The sequence below is a fragment of the Chiloscyllium plagiosum genome, unplaced genomic scaffold (genome assembly GCF_037043375.1).
Source record: "Chiloscyllium plagiosum isolate Xiang-an unplaced genomic scaffold, Cpla_swu_hap1 HiC_scaffold_19, whole genome shotgun sequence".
In the NCBI taxonomy this organism is placed as follows: Eukaryota; Metazoa; Chordata; class Chondrichthyes; order Orectolobiformes; family Hemiscylliidae; genus Chiloscyllium; species Chiloscyllium plagiosum.
The window spans coordinates 39413790-39437468 of NW_028270157.1; the positions used below are offsets into that span (position 1 = coordinate 39413790).

The 23679-nt window shown below is 41.0% G+C and overlaps 1 protein-coding gene across 2 annotated transcripts in view; it reads right to left on the minus strand.

Annotated features, from left to right (window-relative positions):
- LOC122559657 (coiled-coil domain-containing protein 91-like) overlaps positions 1-23679 on the minus strand; it is a 195088-nt gene that overhangs the window by 85117 nt on the left and 86292 nt on the right. The gene's annotated exons all lie outside the window — the stretch shown is intronic.

Below are 23679 nucleotides of genomic sequence, written 5' to 3' on the forward strand. Positions count from 1 at the left end.
GTAAGTGATGAGGCTGGACAGAGATCTACAGATCATTTTCTGATCCAAAAACATTGCTTTGGAAAGATATAACTCCTTTCATTCCTTCCAGATTAACTAAGTAATTTGATTTTGCTGAACTTGAACATCAGTAATTATTTTGAAATTTCTAAGTTGTTGCTATTTTTCACTTTTTATTGGACCACATTTATTTGGCATCAACAACTGCACAGAATGTCAACAATATTTCTTGACAATTAAGAGACTAGTAAAAAGAGATGTTACTCCCTTCCAAGAAGAGATAAGAGTAATTATAATGGAATGAGAGTGTGGGTGAGTTAATTAAATGGCAGAAATGTAATTTGGTATGTCTCTTCACAGTAAATTACACAAAATAGAAATACAGAAGGACCAATGCTCTCATTGAAATGAGGAATCACAAAGGATGTTATAGCCTGGAACTAGGCCATTTGGGCCAAACTGTCCATGCTAGCATTTATGCTCCTAACTTTCCTCATCTACTAGCATAATTCTATATTCCTTTCTGGAGGGCTCTTGTGGTAGAGTAGGGGTTAAGGCCTGGGGTTAAGAGCCACCTGTTCCAGAAATGTGTAAGAACATCTCTGAACAAGTGATTAAAAATATCTATATTACCTTCAACCACAAATACTCATCTCCACTCCTTGAATGCAACTATACTATTCATTTCAAGGATAACCCAGGGTCAATATTCTCATCACTCTCTGCTAACAAACTTTCTCCTAAATGTTATGACTTATTAGTGACTTTCTGGCCTGTAGTTTTGCTCTTCCCCACAAGTGGAAACATTTTGAGCCAATCTATCAAATCTTTATCAAAACTCTTTATCAAAAGCCTGAGTTCAAGTCCCTGCTCCAGAGGAGCATCATAACATTGCTGAACAGGTTAAGTAAAATAATTACACTTCCCAACTTTACAACTATTTAGAGACAGTCCCACATGGTGGTTTCTTACCAGCCAGTGGACCCACCGATTTCCTCTGCATTTTCTCCAACAGCCTACCACATGGAACCTTATCAAAGGCTTTACTGAAGCCCATGTATATCATGTCAACTGCCCTATCCTCACCTACATGCTTGGTCACCTTCTCAAAAAACTCAATGAGATTTGTGAGACATGATCTGCCCTTGATGAAACCATGTTGACTATCTGAAATCAAATTGTTGCTTGCTAGATGATTATAAATCTTATCTCTTATAATCCTTTCCAAAACCTTTCCTACAACAGAAGTAAGAAATTGTTACTGCAATTTGAAAGTCAAAATCATTAATTGGGGATAACAATGATTCTTGTGAAACATCACTTTCCACCACTTAATTAATAGTAACTACCTTATATATAAGGATACGGAAGTTATAGACTGTAGGGAAATAGATGGTGACATCTTGCAAAATGTCCAGATTACAGAGAAGTAAGTGCTAGATGTCTTGAAACAGTTAAAGGTGGATAAATCCCCAGGACCTGATCAGGTGTACCAGAGAACTCTGTGGGAAGCGAGAGAAGTGATTGCTGGGTCTCTTGCTGAAATATTCGTATCATCAATAGTCACAGGTGAGGTACCGGAAGACTGGAGGTTGGCAAACGTGATGCCACTGTTTAAGAAGGGTGGTAAAGACAAGCCAGGGAACTATAGACCAGTGAGCCTGACCTCGGTGGTGGGCAAGTTGTTAGAGGGAATCCTGAGGGACAGGATGTACATGTATTTGGAAAGGCAAAGACTGATTCGGGATAGTCAACATGGCTTTGTGCGTGGGAAATCATGTCTCACAAACTTGATTGAGTTTTTTGAAGAAGTAACAAAGAAGATTGATGAGGGCAGAGCAGTAGATGTGATCTATATGGACTTCCGTAAAGCGTTCAACAAGGTTCCCTATGGGAGACTGATTAGCAAGGTTAGCTCTCATGAAATACAGGGAGAACTAGCCATTTGGATACAGAACTGGCTCAAAGGTAGAAGACAGAGGGTGGTGGTGGAGGGTTGTTTTTCACACTGGAGGCCTGTGACCAGTGGAGTGCCACAAGGATTGGTGCTGGGCCCTCTACTTTTTGTCATTTACATAAATGATTTGGATGCGAGCATAAGAGGTACAGTTAGTAAGTTTGCAGATGACACCAAAATTGGAGGTGTAGTGGACAGCAAAGAGGGTTACCTCAGATTACAACAGGATCTGGACCAGATGGGCCAATGGGCTGAGATGTGGTAGATGGAGTTTAATTCAAATAAATGCAAGGTGCTGCATTTTGGGAAAGCAAATCTTAATAGGACTTATACACTTAATGGTAAGGTCATAGGGAGTGTTGCTGAACAAAGAGACCTTGGAGTGCAGGTTCATAGCTCCTTGAAAGTGGAGTTGCAGGTAGATAGGATAGTGAAGAAGACATTTGGTATGCTTTCCTTTATTGGTCAGAGTATTGAGTACAGGAATTGGGAGGTCTGTACAGGACATTGGTTAGACCACTGTTGGAATACTGCGTACAATTCTGGTCTCCTTCATATCAGAAAGATGTCGTGAAACTTGAAAGGGTTCCAAAAAGATTTAGAAGGATGTTGCCAGGGTTGGAAGATCTGAGCTACAGGGAGGGGCTGAAAAGGCTGGGTCTGTTTTCCCTGGAGTGTCAGAGGCTGAGTGGTGACCTTATAGAGGTTTACAAAATTATGAGGGGCATGGATAGGATAAATAGACAAAGTCTTATCCCTGAGGTCGGGGAGTCCAGAACCAGAGGGCATAGGTTTAGGGTGAGAGGGGAAAGATATAAAAGAGACCTAAGGGGCAACTTTTTCACGCCGAGGATGGTACGTGTATGGAATGAGCTGCCAGAGGATGTGGTGGAGGCTGGTACAATTGCAACATTGAAGAGGCATTTGGATGGGTATATGAATAGGAGGGGTTTGGAGGGATATGGGCCGGGTGCTGGCAGGTGGGACTAGATTGGGTTGGGATATCTGGTCAGCATGGACGGGTTGGACTGAAGGGTCTGTTTCCATGCTGTACATCTCTATGACTCTATTATATCCTGACTCGATTCTTTATGCCTTGATACCAGCTAGTTCTCCATTCGGTTATTTGTCTCCTAATCTTGCATTCTCTGACTTTATTCACCATTCAATAGAATGGCACAGTATCAGATGCTTTACAACAATTTAGCCAAATTTCATATTTGCAAAAGGGCATGTCAGCCTTATTACAAAGACATTGAACTATAATAATGAGTCTTTTTGCAACTGGATGGGTCCTTAGTGAAGATCTGAAATTCTGTGTCCAATTTAGTCTCCTTACATTAGGAAAGTTATGCAATCCATTGAAAAGAATGCAGTTTAGGTTCTCCGAGCTAATTCTTGAGATGAGACAGGGAGACTGTCCAATGAGGAGACATTGAATAGTTTATGCCTATAGTTTGAGTCCAGAAGGGCTGATGTCAATGAAAAATACAAAATTCTTAAGGGAGTGATTGGGTAGATGCTGGGAGGGTGTTTCTACTAGCTGGGGAACAAACAAATTAGCCATTTAGGACACAGTGATGAGAATTTCTTTCACTCAAAGAAATACAGACCTTTGGAATTTTCTGTTAGAATGCTGTGCACCTTTAGCCATCAAATGTGTTCAAAACAGTTAGCAATAAATTAATGCCACAGTCAACAGGTATTACCATGATGTGTCAAATGCAAACCACCTCTCATCACCCACAAACTAGAAAAACAGCAGAACAGAACAGCTGCAGGGTGCTATAAGAAATGAGATGTGATGCCCACAACCAACTCCACAACTACGAATGAGAAATTACGCACCAAAAAACTCTGTACACTAACATGACTGACCATGAATGGACAAGTACGCTTGAACAAGCCATCAACACTAAATAACAGCAGACCAAGATAAAGAAAAGACTAGCCCTAGAAGAAAAACTGGCCAAGCTCATACACAGATTAACACAGACAATTCAGAGACTTGCATAAAGAACCTGTCGGAGCAACTACTCACAGACATGGAAAAAGCTGTCCTAGTACGAGGGATAAATTTCAACCAGTGACGTGGACAAAATGGACTTCCTAGCAGCACTGGAATCCACCCTGAAAGACAACGGACTTACGGAAGAAATCCAGCAGGCCAGACAGACAAATAGCACCAACACTATGTAGAAAGAAAGAAGCGAACATCCTCAACACTCTGGAAAGGAAAGCACTGGAAGGATTCAAAAGAGAGAAATATTGCAATCCTACCAGCAGACAAAGAGTGCATGATACTCATCCTGAGCAGGACACAATACATTGAAAAAGCAAACACACTATTTGCAGTTACCGACACCTATCAACAGGTGATGATGGACCCAATGCCACAGCTAGAAATATGTATTACAGCATCCCTTGAGGAAACTTCACAAGACAGGTGAAATTAACAAGACAGACCTCCAAAAGAATGAAATCTGAAGGATCCAACATACCTGGTTTCTACGGATTATCAAAGATACATAAAGAAGCCCGCTCTCCCCCCACTCAGACCCATAGTCTCACCTCTCGAGACACCGACATACAGACTAGCAAAAGAATTTCAAGGCAATCTGAAACACCTAGTAGAAGACTCAAACCACTCCATCCACTCCACCCAGGAATTCCTTAACATCAAAGACACCAAGGTAGAGGATGACGAGGTCATGGTTTCCTTTGACATAACAGCCCTATTCACATCAATAACATGACCCTGGCCAAAGAAACACTAGCCTCACTGCTAGACAAACCAAGGCCACAAACACTTGACAGCATCAATTCCATCAGCAAGGACAGCATCCTCAAACTAATAGACCTATGCCTCACAACCCACTTCACCTTCAACGACAAGACCTACAACCAAATCAACAGGACACCCATGGATCACCAATATCAGGTCTCTTGGCAGAAGCAGTTATGCCAAGATTAGATCGACCAGCCCTTTCCATGAACCAGCCCAAACATTGGGTCCGCTGTGTGGATGACACCTTTATCATGAAATGCAACAAATTAGAAGAAACCCACAAACACAAAACATTTTTACCAGTATGAAGTTCACCAAAGAGGAAGAGAACAACAACAGATCCCCCTCTTCCTAGACATCACAGGAGAACCAAAAGCCAATGGAGGGTTGCAGACTAGCCTTTCCAGCAAAGCCACACACACTGACCAGATACTCAACTGCAGGAGCAATCATCCCAACAGCCACAAACTGAACGGCATCAGGACATTGTTTAAATGAGCCACAACACACTGCAGCAGCCAGGAGCTATGAGAAGCCAAGAAAAAAACACTTATACAACATATTCAGGAACAACGGGTACCCGATAAGCGCAGTCCGCCGATTCCTACACAACAGACCAAAACAAGACGACACAACATGCCCAGAGACTCTAGCCACCCAGCCATACATTAAAGACATCTCGGAGAAGACGACCAGACTACTCTGGCCCTTAGGCATCATGGTAGCCCACAAACCTACCACCACACTGAAATAGCTACTGATGAGTTTAAAATACCTCGTACCAATAACCAGTAGAATGAACACCATATACAAAATACCCTGCATGAATTGCAACAAACATTACATTGGACAAATGGGCTGGAAACTAGCCACCAGGATACATGAGCAACAACTAGCCACCAGAAGACATGGCCAACTATCACTAGTATTCATATACACAGGCGAAGAGGGACACTAGCTCGACTGGGACAATATATCCATCTTGGGACAGGCTAAACAAAGACATGCACGGGAATTCATGGCATACAAACCGGAACTCTATTAACAAACATATCGATTTGGACCTCATTTACCAACCCCTCAAAAAGAACTGGAAGTGATATCACCCACCACAACAGACCAAGACAAATAAATAGCAAGCGGGACAAAACACCAGTACTTCAACGGAGGTTAAATTCAAAACTTGAGCAGCACAATGGCTCAGTGATTAGCATTGCTGCCTCACAGCTCCAGGGACCCAGGTTCAATTTCAGTCTTGAGTGACTGTCTGTGTGAAGATTGCACCTTCTCCCAGTGTCTCCGTGGATTTATTCCAGATGGTCAGATTTCCTCCCACAGTCCAAAGATATGCAGGTTAGGTGAATAGGCCATGTTAAATTAGCCTACAGTGTCCAGGGACACACGGGCTAGATGAATTAACCATGGTAGATGCAGGGTTACAGGAACAGGGTTGGGGTGGGTGGGATGCTCTTTGGATGGTCAGTGAAAACTCGATGGGCCAAATGGCCTCTTCCACACTGTAGGGATTCTATGATTCTAAGGAAAATTATACAGATCAAATTGTAGCTTTAACTGAAGCTAAGAGACTGCTGTTCAACACTGTTGTGAGTGCAGGAGGATCAAATAAAAAGGTAGATATGCAGTTAATTCTGTAACTATGTTAGAAGGAATACAAATGCCACTCAAACTGTTTAGTTGAAAAAGAGTTTAGTTTCAATTCCAGAGAGTTCAATGAAGGCCAAAATGTTACACAATGAAATAAGTGGAGAGTATATTCTGGTTTCATTGTACAAAGACTGACAGGAGAGTGGCTTGTTGTCTGGTCAGTTGTCATTGGAATTGTTAAGTAGTTATTGTGGTCAAAACAGATTTGCTCCTAGGGAATGAGTTGGCTGGAGTGAAAGTTAGAGCTTCATCGATAATCACAGAAAGTCGACGTGAGGCTAAAGAGATGGCACAGTTACTAGAGCAGGTTCCAGGTGGTTTTCCATCGTGTGGTGACCAGAGCACTGGCTAAACAAAGATCAAAGTAATACCAGAAGTAGACGTTACAGTAGTTGAAACGACCTTTAAAAATAAGGATAATTCAGAAGTAGTAATTGCCATGTCTTTGTTAATTGAGGATCAGAAAACAAATCCAGAGTGAATTAAGTTAGCCATCAGCTCACACACAAGCTGAGGCTGAAGGAGTTCCAAAATACAATTATTTTAGAATTGGAATTCTGATGAGGAACTGGAGACACCCTGAGAAACCCCTGGACAGTTATTCATCAGATTGTGGTACTGCTCAGATATCATAAGGAGATATTGCGGTGGCACACAAAATTCTTTTGACAAGACATAGAAGAATATGAAAAATTCAAGCATCATTAAACATTTTATTTGGTCAAGATTTCGTAAAGACAAATTGCAATTCTGTTCAATTTGTCATACATTCAGGTAGTGGGAAAACATGAACATGTGATCAAACTAGTATTCTTAAATCCACACTGGTTTTTAAAGTACGAGTCAGTCAACTGCAAGCAGGTTGTGCAGAACCATTACCTAAAATGAAAACAGGACTTTGGTATATACTTTAAATTATGGATATGACAACCTGTTTTCCACAGATTATTCCTTTGAGAACAATTACAACTAAAAGGTACCAGTGGAAATATTAACTCAGATTTTCTTTTACTTATAACAGCTACCAATTGAAGTATAATTTGATCAAGCTTCTAAATTTATGTCAGAGGTTTTCCTGAACATCAGCAGAGGTTTAGGTAAAAAAAAACAATTAATTCAATTGCTTACCATCCACAACAGAGTTTTAGAGAGATCCATGATCATGGTACATTATTATGAATGCCCAAAGCACTGGGATAAAGAATTAGATTTCTCATTATTGCTACCAGAGGTTCTTCTAATAAATTACTGGATTTAGTCCATTTAAATTGATCCATTGCCATGAGATAAGAGTCCATTAAAATTGATTAAAATAAGGTTCTTAAAACAAAAATACATCTGCAATGTTGGATTATGTGTCCATGTTTCTGGAAAGACTTGCAAAGGTATGTAAAGTAGCACAAAAATATTAAAGTATTTCACAGACAGAGATGAAAGAATTGGCAGGCAAACCAAAGCATTTTAAGCAGTGGTCTTGTTGGCTACCAAGATGAACCTTTGAAAGCCAAATCCAGTGGTTCATACAAGATAGTAAGGAGACTGGTCCGATAAACACTCATGATTGTAGGAAAAATAATCAGTTACATCACATGGATATTGAACATAGAAAAGTACAGCACAGAACAGGCCCTTTGGCCCACGATTTTGTGCCAAGGTTTAATCTTAATGTAAAATATAGTAACTTAATCTACGCACCCCTCAACTCACTGCTATCCATGTGCATGTCTGGTAGTCGCTTAAATGTCCCCAATGACTCTGTTTCCACCATCACAGCTGGCAACGCATTCCATGCATTCACAACTCTCTGCATAAAGAACATACTTCTGACGTCTCCTTTATATGTTCCTCCCAATATCTTCAAACTATGACTCCTCGTACCAGTCAATCCTGCCCTGGGGAAAAGTCTCTGACTATTGACTCTATCTATTCACTCATTATTTTGTACACCTCGATCAGGTCTCCTCTCTTCCTCCTTCTCTCCAGAGAGAAAAGTCCAAGCTTAGTCAACCTTTCTTCATAAGGCAAGCCCTCCAGTCCAGGCAGCATCCTGGTAAACCTTCTTTGCACCCTCTCCAAAGCCTCTGTATCTTTCCTATAGTAGGGCGACCAGAACTGGACACAGTATTCCAAGTGTGGTCTCACCAGGGACTTGTAGAGCTGCAGCAAAACCTCAACTCTTAAACTAGATCCCCTTGTTAATGAAAGCTAAAACACCATATGCTTTCTTAACAACCCTATCCACTTGGGTGGCAACTTTGAGGGATCTATGTACTTGCACACCCAGATCCCTCTGTTCCTCCACACTGCCAAGAATCCTGTCTTTAATCTTATATTCAGCATTCGAGTTTGACCTTCCAAAATGCATCACTTCGCATTTATCCAGGTTGAACTCCATCTGCCATTTCTCAGCCCAGCTCTGCATCCTGTCTATGTTGCGCTGCAGTCTGCAGTAGCCCTCTGTACTATCGACGATACCTCCAACCTCTATGTCATCTGCAAATTTACTAACCCACCCCTCAACCTCCTCATCAAAGTCATTTATAAAAACTACAAAGAGCAGAGGCTCAAGAACAGAGCCCTGCAGGACCCCACTTAACACTGACCTCCAGGAAGAATACTTTCCATCCACAACCACTCTCTGCCTTCTGTCAGCCAGCAAATTCTGAATGCAGATAGCCAAAACTCCCTGTATCCCATACTTCCTGACTTTATGAATGAGTCTTCCATGGGGAACCTTATCAAATGTCTTGCTGAAGTCCATATACACCACACCCACTGCTTGACCTTCGTCGACTTGTCTTGTCACCTCCTCAAAAGAATTCAATAAGATTTGTGAGGCATGACCTCCCCCTCAAAGCCATGCTGATGCCTTTAATCAAACTATGCTTTGCCAAATAGTCATAAATCCTATCCCTAGAATTCTTTCAAAAACTTTGCTGACCACAAACGTAAGACTGACTAATCTGTAATTGCCAGGAATTTCCCTACTACCCTTCTTGAAAAGAGGAACAACATTTGCCTCCTCCCAATCCTCTGGTACAACTCCTGTGGAGAGGGAGGAGGCAAATATTCTTGCCAGCAGCTTAGCAACCTCCTTTCTCGCTTCCCGGAGCAGCCTAGGATAAATCTGGTTTGGCCCTGGGAACTTAATGTATTCCTAAATTTCTAGCACATTAACTTCATCAATCTTGATCTGGTCAAGACTGTATCCCAGCTCCTCTAAGTTTTCATTTACAACAAGTTCCCTTTCTTTGGTGAAAACCGAAGCAGAAAACTCATTTAGGGCTATCTGCTCAGACTCCACGCACAAGTTCGCTCCGCTATCCCTGATTGGCCCTACCTTCTCCCTGATCATTCTCTTATTTCTCACGTATGAGTAAAATGCCTTTGAGTTCTCCCTAATCCTTCTTGCCAAGCCTTTATCGTGCCTCCTCCTGGCTCTCCTCAGTCCATTTCTGAGCTCCTTTCTAACAAGCCTGTAATCTTCTAAAGCTGTACTAGATCCTTGCTTCCTCCATCTTATGTAAGCTGCCTTCTTCTTTTTGACGAGAGGTTCCTCTGTTCTCGTCATCCAAGGTTCCTTCAATCTTAGGAGAAAGTGAGGACTGCAGAAGCTGGAAACCAGAGTTGAAAAGTTCGGTGCTGGAAAAGCGCAGCAGGCCAGGCATCCGAGGAGCAGGAGAATCGACGTTTCGGGCATATGCCAAACTTCAGGAATGAGGCTGGTGTGCCAAGCGGGCTGAGATAAAAGGTGGGTGGGTCGGGAATTTGGGAGGCACTCGGAATGCGATAGGTGGAAGGAAGTGAGGGTGAGGGTGATAGGCCGGAGAGGGGGTGGGGGCGGAGAGGTCAGGAAGAAGATTGCAGGTCAAGAGGGCGGTGCTGAATCCGGGGGTTGGGACTGAGATAAAGTGGGGGGAGGGGAAATGAGGATGCTGGAGAAATCTACATTTGTCCTGTGTGGTTGGAGGGTTCCTAGGCGGAGGACGAGGCGCTCTTCCTCCAGGCGTTGTTTCAGGGAACACCTCTGGGACACCCGCACCAACCAACCCAACCGCCCCATGGCTGAACACTTTAACTCCCCCTCCCACTCCAAGGACATGCAGGTCCTTGGCCTCCTCCATCGCCAGACCCTGGCCACACTACGCCTGGAGGAAGAGCGCCTCATCTTCCGCCTAGGAACCCTCCAACCACACGGGATGAATGTAGATTTCTCCAGCTTCCTCACTTCCCCTCCCCCTACCTTATCTCAGTCCCAACCCCCGGATTCAGCAGCGCCCTCTTGACCTGCAATCTTCTTCTCGACCTCTTTGCCCCCACCCCCTCTCCGGCCTATCACCCTCACCACCTTCCACCTATCGTATTCTCAGAGCCCCTCCCCCAAACTCCCCCCCCCCCCCCCCCCCCCCCGCGCCAAGCTTTTATCTCAGCCCGCTTGTCACACCAGCCTCATTCCTGAAGTTTGGCTTATGTCCAAAACATCGATTCTCCTGCTCCTCGGATGCTGCCTGGCCTGCTGCGCTTTTCCAGCATCACACATTCCTTAAATCTTACCTCTTCTTATCTGTCTCAGAGGAACAAATTCATTCATCACTCGCAACAACTTATCCTTAAATAGTCTCCACATGTCTGCTGTGCCCTTTGTGTGGAACAATTGCTCCCAGTCTATACTTCCCAAATCCTGTCTGATAGCGTCATAATTTCCTTTTCCCCAATTAAATATCTTCACTCGGTAACTGCTCCTTTCACTCTCCAAGGCTATGCTAAATGTGAGGCAGTTATGATCACTTTCACCAAAGTGTTCTCCCTCCACAAGATTTGGCACCTGTCCTGGCTCATTGCCGATCACCAAATCCAAAATGGCCTCTCCCCTTGTCGGTCTGTCTACATACTGAATAAGGAACCCCTCCTGATCACACCTGACAAAAACGGCTCCCTCCAAACCATCTGCTCTTCGGAGGTTCCAGTCGATATTGGGAAAATTGAAATTCCCCATAACAACAACCCTGCCAATTCTGCATTTTTCCAGAATCTGCCTGCCTATGACATCTTCAATCTCTCTACTGCTATTAGGTGGTCTGTAGAAAACACCCAATGCGGTGGCTGTTCCCTTGCTGTTCCTAACTTCCCCTCCCCATACTGACTCAGTAGACAAACCTTCCTCAACAACCTTCATTTCTGTAGCTGTGATGCGCTCTCTGATTCGCAATGCTACACCCCCTCCTCTTTTTCCACCCTCCCTGTTCTTTTTAAACGTTCTAAACCCTGGAACATCAAGCAACCATTCCTGCCTCTGTGGACCCCACGTCTCCGTTATGGCCACAACATCGTAGTCCCAAGTACTGATCCATGCTCTAAGTTCGTCACTCTTATTTCAGACATTCCTTGCATTAAAGCAGACACACTTCAACCGGTCCATTTGTTTCATCATGTGAGAAACTTTCCTGATAGATTGAATAAACCCTGTCACTGCCCCATCTGCAACTGACCCCCTCTCAGATATGTGGCTCTGATTCCCATCCCCCTGCCAAACTAGTTTAAACCCTCCCCGAATCACACGAGCAAATCTCCCACCAAAGACATTTGTGGCCCTGCAGCTCAGGTGCAACTCGTCCTTCTTGTACAGGTCTCACTTGCCCCAGAAGGTATCCCATATGCTGAGATGATATCATCATCCCAAGAAAGAGGATTCACAGCAGCAAGGCTATCAAGGTGGTAAATGTAGTGGAGGGTGAACAGGGGCAATAAAATCCAGGTAAAAGGAGAGGTAGGCCGTTCACAAAGCAAAACTCCTACAATCCATTGTGCTCTCATATTTAGAGGAAAGATAATGAGAGGATCTAATAAGGTTGCTTAGAAAGTATATAGAAATGAGTTACACCAATAGCAAGTCTTGCTATTTGGCATCAAAAACACCCCAACTCTAAAGAATTATGAATCAAGTCATTGTTAAAGTACCTAATAGTGTAGGTTATTTGGATAATGTTTGTAACATACAGTAACACAGCTGACTGCATCCAAGGCAATTAAAAGGTACTGTTTAAACAATTTTAGTTAGGTGCCCTGATAATAAATTTGGCCAAAAGTGAATTTGTAAAAGCAAGGATGACTGACCTGGGTCCTATTGTAGGGCAAGTACAAGTGTTGTCAAGAACAGCAAAGGGGAAGGCACCAAATGGAACTCCCCGTTGTTAAAATTAAATGGGATATGATATCATGACATTTTTGGGACTATTTCAGTTTTACTGGAAAATTGTGGGTAATTTCATCATGATAGCTGCACCTTTAACAAATTTGTTATGAAAACACGAAAAAGTGGCCTGGACTGCAAAATACCAAGTAGGTTTTCAGAAGATGAAGGTAATCCTAATAAACTAACCATTGTTGAGTGCCCCCAACGCAACCAAACCTTTCAAAATGGCGATTGATGCTAGTTACTTCGGAGTAGATGTAGTCTGGTTAGAAAACAATAACAAAAGCCAGTGAGCTACATTTTCAGAAATTTAACAAATATCCAAGGAAGTACTATACCGTAGAAAAGGTGACTTTAGAATAATTAGTGTCTCTTGTACACGTTTGAGATTTACGTCTAACACAATGGCAAAGAAACAATAACCTATACCAACCTTAATCCACAGACATCAATTTTAATCTTGAGACTGTTTAGATGGAGTGTCTCATTTCAACTAATATAAAAATTATTTACTTAGATTAGATTAGATTATCTACAGTGAGGAAACAGGCCATTTGGCCCAACAAGTCCACACCAATCCTCCAAAGAGTAACCCACCAAGACCCATTTCCCTGCTACTAATGCACCTAACACTATGGGCATGGCCAATTCACCTGACAAGATGGAAAAGTTATTGCAATGCATTATCCCAAGTGCAAAATAATGGAATAAATTAGAAGTTTAAGAAATGCTGAAAAATTGCTTAAAGTCGCAAATGAAGGAGGACAGATGAAGGAATCCAAGGCTCTTGTTTTATTGTTTGTGTCACGTCTTGAGATGAAACACTTATTTGAGATGGTATTTCACCTCCTTTAAGGGTAAAGGGATGTAAAGATCACATATTTTATTTTTCTTCATTTTGTTTTATAGACCAAAATGGGAAAAAGGTACTGCTTTAAACCCAGGAAACTGTGGAAGGAGATGTTACAATTTTAAAACATATTACTGGAACTCAGTGGGATACGTATTTATACTGTTGCCTTGTTCAAGCAGTTGGTGGGGAGTGGGGAATTGGGAGGGCAGGGGGAGTGGGGCGCATGGTTGGATCGACACCATGAGTGTGCGCTCAAGGCAGCCTTCCCAAAAGAGTTTGTTGATTGAAAAACCAAATCAAGATCAATTGTGCAGGTCAAAATGCTCAGCATGACATCTCTGTGATTGGCTCCTGGGAAGGTGGGCAACCTGTGTGTGAAAAGTGAAGAGGCAGAAAGCCTCCACACTCTAAAGAAACCACATTCTCTTTCTCCTTCTAGGGAAATATCAAAGAATTGGAAGACAGCTAGCTATTTTCTCTCATCATTTGCCATAGGAAGGGAAAAGGATGAGATTCTGAAGGGAGAATATACAGAGTAAGGCAGGAATTTAAAGAGGAGATCCTTGAGAGTAGTAATATCTGGATTACTCATGGTGCCAAGAGCTAGTGAGGGCAGGAATAGGAGGAGAGAGCAGATGAATGCATGGCTGAGGAGCTGGTGTATGGGCAAAGGATTCACATTTTTGGATCACTGGAATCTCTTCTGGGGTAGAAGTGACCTGTACAAGAAGGACGGATTGCACCTGAATTGGAAGGGTACTAATATACTGGCAGGGAGATTTGCTATAGCTGCTCAGAAGGATTTAAACGAGTAAGGTGGGGGGACCCAGTGAGATGGTGAGGAAACAGATCAATCTGAAACTGGTACAGTTGAGAAAAGAAGCGAGTCAAACAGTCAGGGCAGGCAGACACAAAGCAAAGAACAAGGTAGGTCTGATGAATTAAACTGCATTTATTTCAATGCAAGAGGACTAACATGGAAGGCAGATGAACTCAGGGCAGGGTTAGGAACATGGGACTGGGATATCATAGCAATTACAGAAACATGGCTCAGGGATGGGCAAGACTGGCAGCTTAATGTTCAAGGATACAAATGCTATAGAAAGGGAGACAAGAAAGGAGGGGGAGTGGTGTTTTTGATAAAGAATAACATTACAGCTATACTGTGGGAGGATATTCCCAGAAATATATCCAGGCAAGTTATTTGGGTTGACCTGAGAAATAAGAAAGGATGATCACCTTATTGGAATTGTATTATAGACCCTCGAACAGTCAATGGGAAATTGAAAAATAAATTTGGAAGGAGATCTCAGTTATCTGTGAGAATAATGTGGTGGTTATGGTAGGGGATTTTAACTTTCCAAACAAACATCGACTGGGACTGCCATGGTGTTAAGGGTTTAAATGGAGAAGAATTTGTAAAGTGTGTACAAGAAAATTTTCTGATTCAATATGTGGATGTACCTACGAGAGAAGGTGCAAAACTTGACCTACTCTTGGGAAATAAGGTAGGGCAGGTGACTGAGGTGTCAGTGGGGGAGCACTTTAGAGCCAGCAACTTTAATTCTATTAGTTTTAAAATTGTGATGAAAAAGGATAATCCAGATCTAAAAGGTGAAGTTCTAAATTGGAAGACGACTAAGGTTGATGGTATTAGGCAAAAACTTTCAAAAGCTGATTGGGGCTGGAAAATGGGAAACCTTCAGAAATGAAATAACGAGGGTCCAGAGACATTATATTCCTGTTAGGGTAAAAGGAAAGGCTGGTAGGTGTAGGGAATCCTGGATGACTAAAGAAATTGAGGCTTTGGTTAAGAAAAAGAAGGAAGCATATATCAGGTGTAGACAAGATAGGTCAAATGGATCCTTGGAAGAATATAAAGGCAGTAGGAGTATACTTAAGAGGGAAATCAGGAGGGGAAAAAGGGGACATGAGATAGCTTTGGCAAATAGAGTTAAGGAGAATCCAAAGGGTTTTTACAAATACATTAAGGACAAAAGGGTAACTAGGGAGAGAATAGGGCCCCTCAAAGATCAGCAAGATAGCCTTTGTGTGGAGCCACAGGAGATGGGGGAAATATTAAACGAGTATTTTGCATCAGTATTTACTGTGGAACAGGACATGGAACGTATAGAATGTCGGGAAATAGATGGTGACATCTTGAAACATGTCCTTATTACAGAGGAGCAAGTGCTGGATGCCCTGAAACACATAGTCAACATGGCTTTGTGCGTGGGAAATCATATCTCACAAACTTGATTGCATTTTTTTAAGTAAGAAAGAGGATTGATGAGGGCAGACTGGTGGACATGATCTGTGTGGGCTTCAGTAAGGCGTTCGACAAGGTTCTCCATGGGAGACTGGTTAGCAAGGTTAGACCTCATGGAATACAGGGAGAACTAGCCATTTGGATACAGAACTGGCTCAAAGGTAGAAGACAGAGGGTGGTGGTGAAGGATTGTTTTTCAGACTGGAGGCCTGTGCCCAGAGGAGTGCCACAAGGATCGGTGCTGGGCCCACTACCTTTTGTCACTTATGCTCACATCCAAATCATTGATATAAGAGGTATAGTTAATAGGTTTGCAGATGACACCAAAATTGGAGGTATAGTGGACAGTGAAGAATGTTAGGAGAAAGTGAGGACTGCAGATGCTGGAGATCAGAGCTGAAAAATGTGTTGCTGGAAAAGCGCAGCAGGTCAGGCAGCATCCAAGGGAGCAGCAGAATCGACGTTTCGGGCACAAGCCCTTCTTATACCCGAAACGTCAATTCTCCTGCTCCTTGGATGCTGCCTGACCTGCTGCGCTTTTCCAGCAATACATTTTTCAGCTCTGATCTCCATCATCTGCAGTCCTCACTTTCTCCTAGTTGATTTTAACCTACTGCGAATCCTCTTGCAAGGATGCCTTCCTTGAAGAAGCTCTCTTCCTCCAGAAGGGCTTATGCCCGAACCGTCGATTCTCCTGCTCCTTGGATGCTGCCTGACCTGCTGCGCTTTTCCAGTGAAGAATGTTACCTCAGATTACAACAGGATCTTGATCAGATGGGCCAATGGGCTGAGAAGTGGCAGATGGAGTTTAATTTAGATAACTGAGGGGCTACATTTTGGGAAAGCAAATCTTAGCAGGACTTATACACTTAATGGTAAGGTCCTAGGGAGTGTAGTTAAATAAATAGACCTTGGAGTGCAGGTTCATAGCTCTTTGAAAGTGGAGTTGCAGGTAGATAGGATAGTGGAGAAGGCATTTGGTATGCTTTCCTTTATTGGTCAGAGTATGGAGTACAGCAGTTGGGCCATTGGTTGGGTCCCTGTTGGAATACTGCATGCAATTCAGGTCTCCTTCCTATTGGAAGGATATTGTGAAACTTGAAAGGGTTCAGAAAAGATTTATAAGGATGTTGCCAGGGTTGGAGGAGTTGAGCTCGAGGGAGAGGCTGAACAGGCTGGAGCTGTTTTCCCTGGAGCATCGGAGGCTGAAGGGTGACCTTATAGAGGTTTATAAAATCATAAGGAACATGGATAGGATAAATAGACAAAGTCTCTTCCCTGGAGTGGGAAGTCCAGAACTAGAGGGCATAGGTTTAGGGTGAGAGAGAAAGATATAAAAAGAGACCTAAGGGGTAACTTTTTCATGCAGAAGATGGTACGTGTATGGAATGAGCTGCCAGAGGAAGTGGTAGAGGTTAGTACAAGTGCAACATTTAAAAGGCATCTGGATGGGTATATGAATAGGAAGGGTTTGGAGGGATATGGGCCAGGTGCTGGCAGATGGGACTAGATTGGGTTGGGATATCTGGTCAGCACGAACACGTTGGACCGAAGGGTCTGTTTCCGTGCTGTACAACTCTATGACTCTACTAAGTTGCAGCCTCTAACCTATGACTAAGTGACTGAACAATTAGTGTACTAATAATCTTGTGTCTTCAGTAAAAGTACTGAAGTAATGTGAAAGATGATAATGACAGATCTGAAATACTTTGAAGAAGCAGAACTGCATCTCAGCATAGCATGTGGACTGGTGCTCTTGAAAAATATTCCCCTAACTTTTTTTCCTTCCACACATAACATCCATTATTTTGTGTTTGTCTGAGTCTGTTATGTACATGTAGAAGTTAAATAGGGTGGAGTTTAATTTAAAGAGTTACAAGTTGAAAAGTTGTATTTTGTTTACCTGCGATTAGACCTTGTTTATTTGTAATCGACAGGAAAATACTTAAAATACACTAATCAAGTATCTGTACTTATTAACCTGAGCTCATCAGGCAGGTAAATTTTCTGTAATTTGTTTAAACATTTAATTTTTGTGATGGCCCAGGAGTAATGAGGTTTGGCTATCAGCATACCTGTATATACGTAAGTAAACGGGTCATGCCAGCCTTGAAACGTTGATTTTCCTGCTCCTCCAATGCTGCATGACCTGCTGTGCTTTTCCAGCAGGTCATGCAGGTCTTGGAACAGGTCACAGGCCCATAATCAGATATGGTGTATAAGGTTGGGTCAAAAATGTTACAACAATCTTTTCTAAAGAAATGTTTATTTTAATAATACTAGCATTTCCACATAGGATTTTGAACAATGCAAGGTAGGCAGAGGCAAAGGATTTGGTAAAGGACTCATTCCCCAATCTCCCTTTCAGCTATTAGCATTTCTGGGCTCTTCTGTCTCCTGTGGTAGCAACAGTCAAATATGTCTTCCTAAATGTATGTCTCACTAAATATGTCTGGGTGTATTCAAATACCACAACACTTATCTTTACCACCATAAAGTGAGGAATTAAAATTTTCTGAAAGAACCCGCGGAATTGCAATCTGAAACTACATGATTTTATTTATTTCAAGCAGCCTGATCTTTCTTTTAAATTGTTTCTGTACAGCCATCCTGTTCCATTTTTGCAGGCAAAAAGACTGCAGCTACCATCTTCCTCACTCACCAAACCCGAAGGCAGGTTATAGTCTTACCATCTAATTCCTGATAAATCAGGAATCCCAAAGGGAAGCAGCAAAAGTTAGTATTTTTTAAGATGACCTGCAAAAATCTACTCAGATCAGAAGGGGATTTTGTAGGCCCAAAGTGGAAAATCTAATATGATCTTATACACATGAGTCTTCTTTGAAAATTGACCAATTGATCAACCAACCAATTTTAAAGTTAGAATACTACTGCACCAGAAAAATTAGCAATGCTCCAAATTGATTAGGGTCCAAAAAATCTGAAAAACAAGCCCTTGAATTCTAACTTGAGCCCAGCTAATAGTAGCAAGAAAATGAAAAGCAAACAGAACTTTAAACCTAAAAAAAATTCCCACTTAACGTATCCTCCAAAGTACAATATACTTTAGAAACAGGATTTTACAGAACAAAAGTGACCACAGTACGTCAAGACCTCAAGGTCCATATTGCAGATTATTACCAGGATTGAGACCTGGATCAAATTTGAAATAACCCTGGAAGTAATGATGTTTTAAATGGGGTTTCAAAAGTTTCTAGACAAGAGGAGCCAGATAAGTGTGAGGTTCCACCATCTGCGCTAAGAATTGGTCAGAACAAAATGTAGAAAATAGTACAATTATGTCTTCAGACAAACTAAAGCAGAACTAAACAACAAACTACTGACAAAGAGAAAATAATAAAGGTCTATGACAGGTTATAATAGTTAAGGAAGAAAACAAAAAAGTTAGATGCAAAATACAACACCAAGATTTCTAGAATATTTTCAGCAAATCCAAATCTAGGGATTCCAATGTAGACCAGAAGATAAAGTATATATAAAAATGAGCAATATTCCATTACTGTTCAGCCAAAATGTTCACAACTGGCTGTGATTCAATTTTTACACTGAAAGAGGACTAAGGGCCCACAGTATGGAAAACAAACTGACAAACTGAAAAGGTTGACACAGATGGCATGGAATCATGAGCGAGAGTGGATTACAAGCTGAGTGCAGAAGATCACTGAAGTGGGATTAATACAGAAATACAGGAAATACAGTGCTGGAGAAATACTTAACTTTTATACCTTTCGTGTCAAATTAAATAATCCTTCCCTATCTCTTCAAAAATATTTTTATCTCCTGTTCAAATTTATCTCTGGCATTTTATATTCAACTCTATCAAAAGCCAAAGACACAACACATTACATCTGTAGATTAAAGCTGCATACAATCAAGTATACGGCATCGGTCTGGCCTTTTTTTTGGCTCAAGTAGGATCCATCATTGTTCAGAAGTGAAATACTTGCCAATTTCAGCCCTCAGTTTTAACATTAGTTTACCCCAGCTTTGGTAAAGATAGCCTCCTGCAATGCAAATTTTTTCAACTATGGTCTAACAATGTTCATAAAGACTACAGTCAGTTGACATTCACAAGGTCTTCCCTCTCCCATATAGTCCAAGTGCAAATTATGAATAAGTATATCCTATTAGGTTACTATAAGCATAACAGTATAGCCAGCAAATAAAAATCTTCAATAATAAAACCAGAAAGTGCTGGAGAAACTCAGCAGGTCTCACAGCAAATTTGAAGAGAGAAACAAAGTTAATGTTTTAAATATGATAAAACATCTTCAGAACACTACAGAGAACTTTTGACTCATCATCATTTTGAGCTGGCTATAGCCCAGATGACAGATGAAAGATGTAAGTAATAACTTCTCAAACTTCAAAAAATATGAACCTTAAATATATTTCATGATGTCTCACAGTAAACATGAAGCATGTAGTGTAATGCACTTTAACACCAAAAATTAACGCAGAACTTAGTTTTTACTTGTGGATTTTTTTTCAAGATATGTTTAGTAAATTTGAAATACAAATTGCTCTATTATGGATGGATCACAATTTATAAACTGCAAAATCAAATGCTTACCAGTCAATTCGGCAAATCACTTTATAGAGGAACAACATGACTGCTGAAACAATGTTTGTGTGCCAGTGTGATTTCATATGAATATCTTTAAACTTAGTGTATCTTTTGGTAGTTGACCATGCTTATATACAACTACATTTTATTATATATCATAACCTATACACCAAGCAATAATAATTTTAAAAGTAGCTTCTATAATCTCTTCTCATATCTTTTCATAATGTAATGAAGTCAAAAGCAATGATATGGTTTAGAATTATTGCACTGTGAAGCAGTACCAAAACCATAAGTTACTGGATTTTGGTGAAAGTAGTAAGCAAGGCAGGAGCAAAAGGCCAGGGGTGATCCTTGAGTTGAATCATCTGGAAGCTGCGAGGTAAGCAGTTTTTCAAGTTATGACTCAGCAATTACATGATGACTGAAAGATTTAATGTATGTGATTGCTTTCTTTCTAATCTTGGGACAATTAGAATGAGTCTATTAATTTACTGAGTCAAGAGTGAAACTAATGATAGGCAGATAGATACTTTTTAAAATTTTGCTTGTTAAATTCTGGACAATGTCCAGGATTGAGCTGACAAGTGCTAAGTAATAGGCAATGACCATCTCCAAAACGAGACAATCGCTGAAACTCCCACTAACAATATCCTGGGGCATTACATTGAACAGAAACTCAACTGAAGTCACATATATGTACACACAGTGGTGACAGCAGCAGGCTGGAAAAACCGCTGAGTAACTCACCTCCTGACTCCCCAAAGGAGTGTAGCTTGAACATTACTCAAAAAGCTTGATATCATTCAAGATAAAGCAACCTGCTTGACTGGCACCACATTCAGAAGCATCCACTCCTTCCACCACCATGCCTAGTAGCTGCAACGTGTACTATCTACACAATGCACGGCAGAAATACACCAAAGATTCTTCAACTGCACCTTACAAACCCACGATCACTTCCCTCTGAAAGGACAAAGGCAGATGATACAATACCATCTGCAAGTTCCTCTACAAATCACTCACCATTCTGACTTGGAAATATATCATTGTTCCTTCACTGTCACTGGGTCAAAAATCATGGAATTCCCTCCCTAATGGCATTGTAAGTCTACTTTCAGCAGTCCACTATTCAGAAGCAGTTCAAGAAGGCAGCTCACCACCACCTTCTCAAGGGCATCTAGCACAGACAATAAATGCTGGCCAACCATTGATGTCCACATACCATACATGAAGAAGTACTCTCATTTGGAGTATAGAAGATGGTAGGAATCATGAGATTCAAACCTTAAGTTAAAAACATAATTTTGAGCAAAATAAGGGAAACTTCAATCTGCATGTTTCTCATGTTAAAGTTGGTCCAGCTTATTCATAAATTGACACAGAATGAGTATTCCAATAATCTGTACCAGTATTGTCCACTTCAAGCAACGCAGAAATTCTTGCTAAAGAATTAATAAAAGCATTATACATAAAGTCATTATAAGAACTATCAGATAATTTCCTGTTGTCATTGCATGTTGTCATTCTTGATGGCTACTCTATAATTCACTTCTTAATCACTTTAAAATTTTTCTTTGAACATTTAAGTATTAGCTATAATGGAAATGACTTTTTTCCAACACACAAGGCTTACGCAATTTTAACAACAGATCATTCTATTGCAAATACATGTGTCATTTCTTTGCTATATTTCAAGATGTACACTCTTGGTGAGCAAAAAAAAAATCACAAAATATGCAGCATATTCCCTCGCATTTACATTGAGCCACTATGTATCATAATTTAATTCAACAACTAAGAGGGAAAAAAGATCATTTTACACAATTTCCTTCAATGTCTGGTAGGTGCTGTTAATTACTTCAAGTTAGTTCACAGCAGATGGTTATGTCATCTTTCATCAACAAGAAACAAAACTTTGACAAGAACGTCTGATCCAAGATTCCTTTAAGTAACTTGCCAGCTGGATTTGGATACCACTCATATGTTGTTGCAGACCTTTTCAATGCAAGTACACAAATACCATAAACGCAACTAGAAACATTTTGAACTGTAGTTTTTGGTTGAAGTGATTATTGTCTATTACTTGATAAACAGATCGATGCATAACATGTCAGATGGATATAAAACTATTGCAGTCTGGAAAATAACTGAAAAACATAGACAATCTGGCAAGACCTCCCAGTTTATTTTTCTGCTCGATAAAGCTTCTCATAGTAATCTTCCACATTTCCAACTCTTTACAGAATTATAAAAATAAACACAGGAAAATAATCTACAAACGTTAGACAAACTCTACAAAGGTTTCCTCACCCAATATCTCCAGCGCACTTCTGTCTGAAACAAATTACCACCATCAGCTCTGTTGTCAGCACTCTTGTTATGAAGGTATAAGGGGTACTGTACTTTTTAAAAAGAGTTAAAAACTCGCAGAACTACCTGACACAGCACCAAGTGTTCTGAACAAGGTAACAATGCAACATTTGGTCGAACAGCTAGATTAGCTGGAGACAAAAAAAAACAAATTCAAATTGGGCCAATTAGTTTAAATTATGCCCCAAAATATCAAACTCCAATCAAGTTTGAATTTAGTATTTAACACTATTAACACCAATGAAATGATCCGATGCTTTGAGGTATAAAACAGAAACAAAAATTGAACTGTTGGAGGAGAACTTCCAAAAGAGCAGATGTCAGCTGCTAGGAAGAACTCAGAGGTCCTGTCTGGACAAGGTGTTTGCACAGGGAAAAAGACCAACATCGACCCAGGTGAGCAAATCTACAGAAGAAGATACCTAGAGAAGATTCGACAGCTGGCTGGTTTTGAAATTTGAATTTTTCTGTAAATCTTAATCGGGGTTTTTATCAGACCAGTATTGTGGGGGCTTTGGGGGTGTGGGGGGGGGGAGGTGGCGGAGAGTAAAAAATAGGTTTAGATGAATGAATTGTATATAGTTGTTAGTTAATTATTCTCTGTTAGACTTTAAAAAAATTAAAGTTGTTAATTTTACTTTAAATGCTGACTTTTGGGATAGTTCTTTGCCTCTCAAATTTTCACAGATTACAACACGGGGTGAATCTTTTCTGTGTGTCGGGTTTAAATTAGTAGAGAGGTTTACCCTGTGTCATAGCAACTTGGGGGCTCGTCCGGGATTTGAACTGGTTTAGACAGATTTGAATAGATTTGGGGATATGAAAATTCCCAGCAGATTTAAACACTTGCAGGTTAGTGCCCTAGATCTTTAAATAAAACGTAGGTTGACAGTTTTTTTCGGTGACTTGTCGTTATTAAATTAAAAGTGAGAGAAATGACTCTTAAAATTGCTGAAGAGATTCTGGGATTTGAAGATGATTGTGAAATTTGCA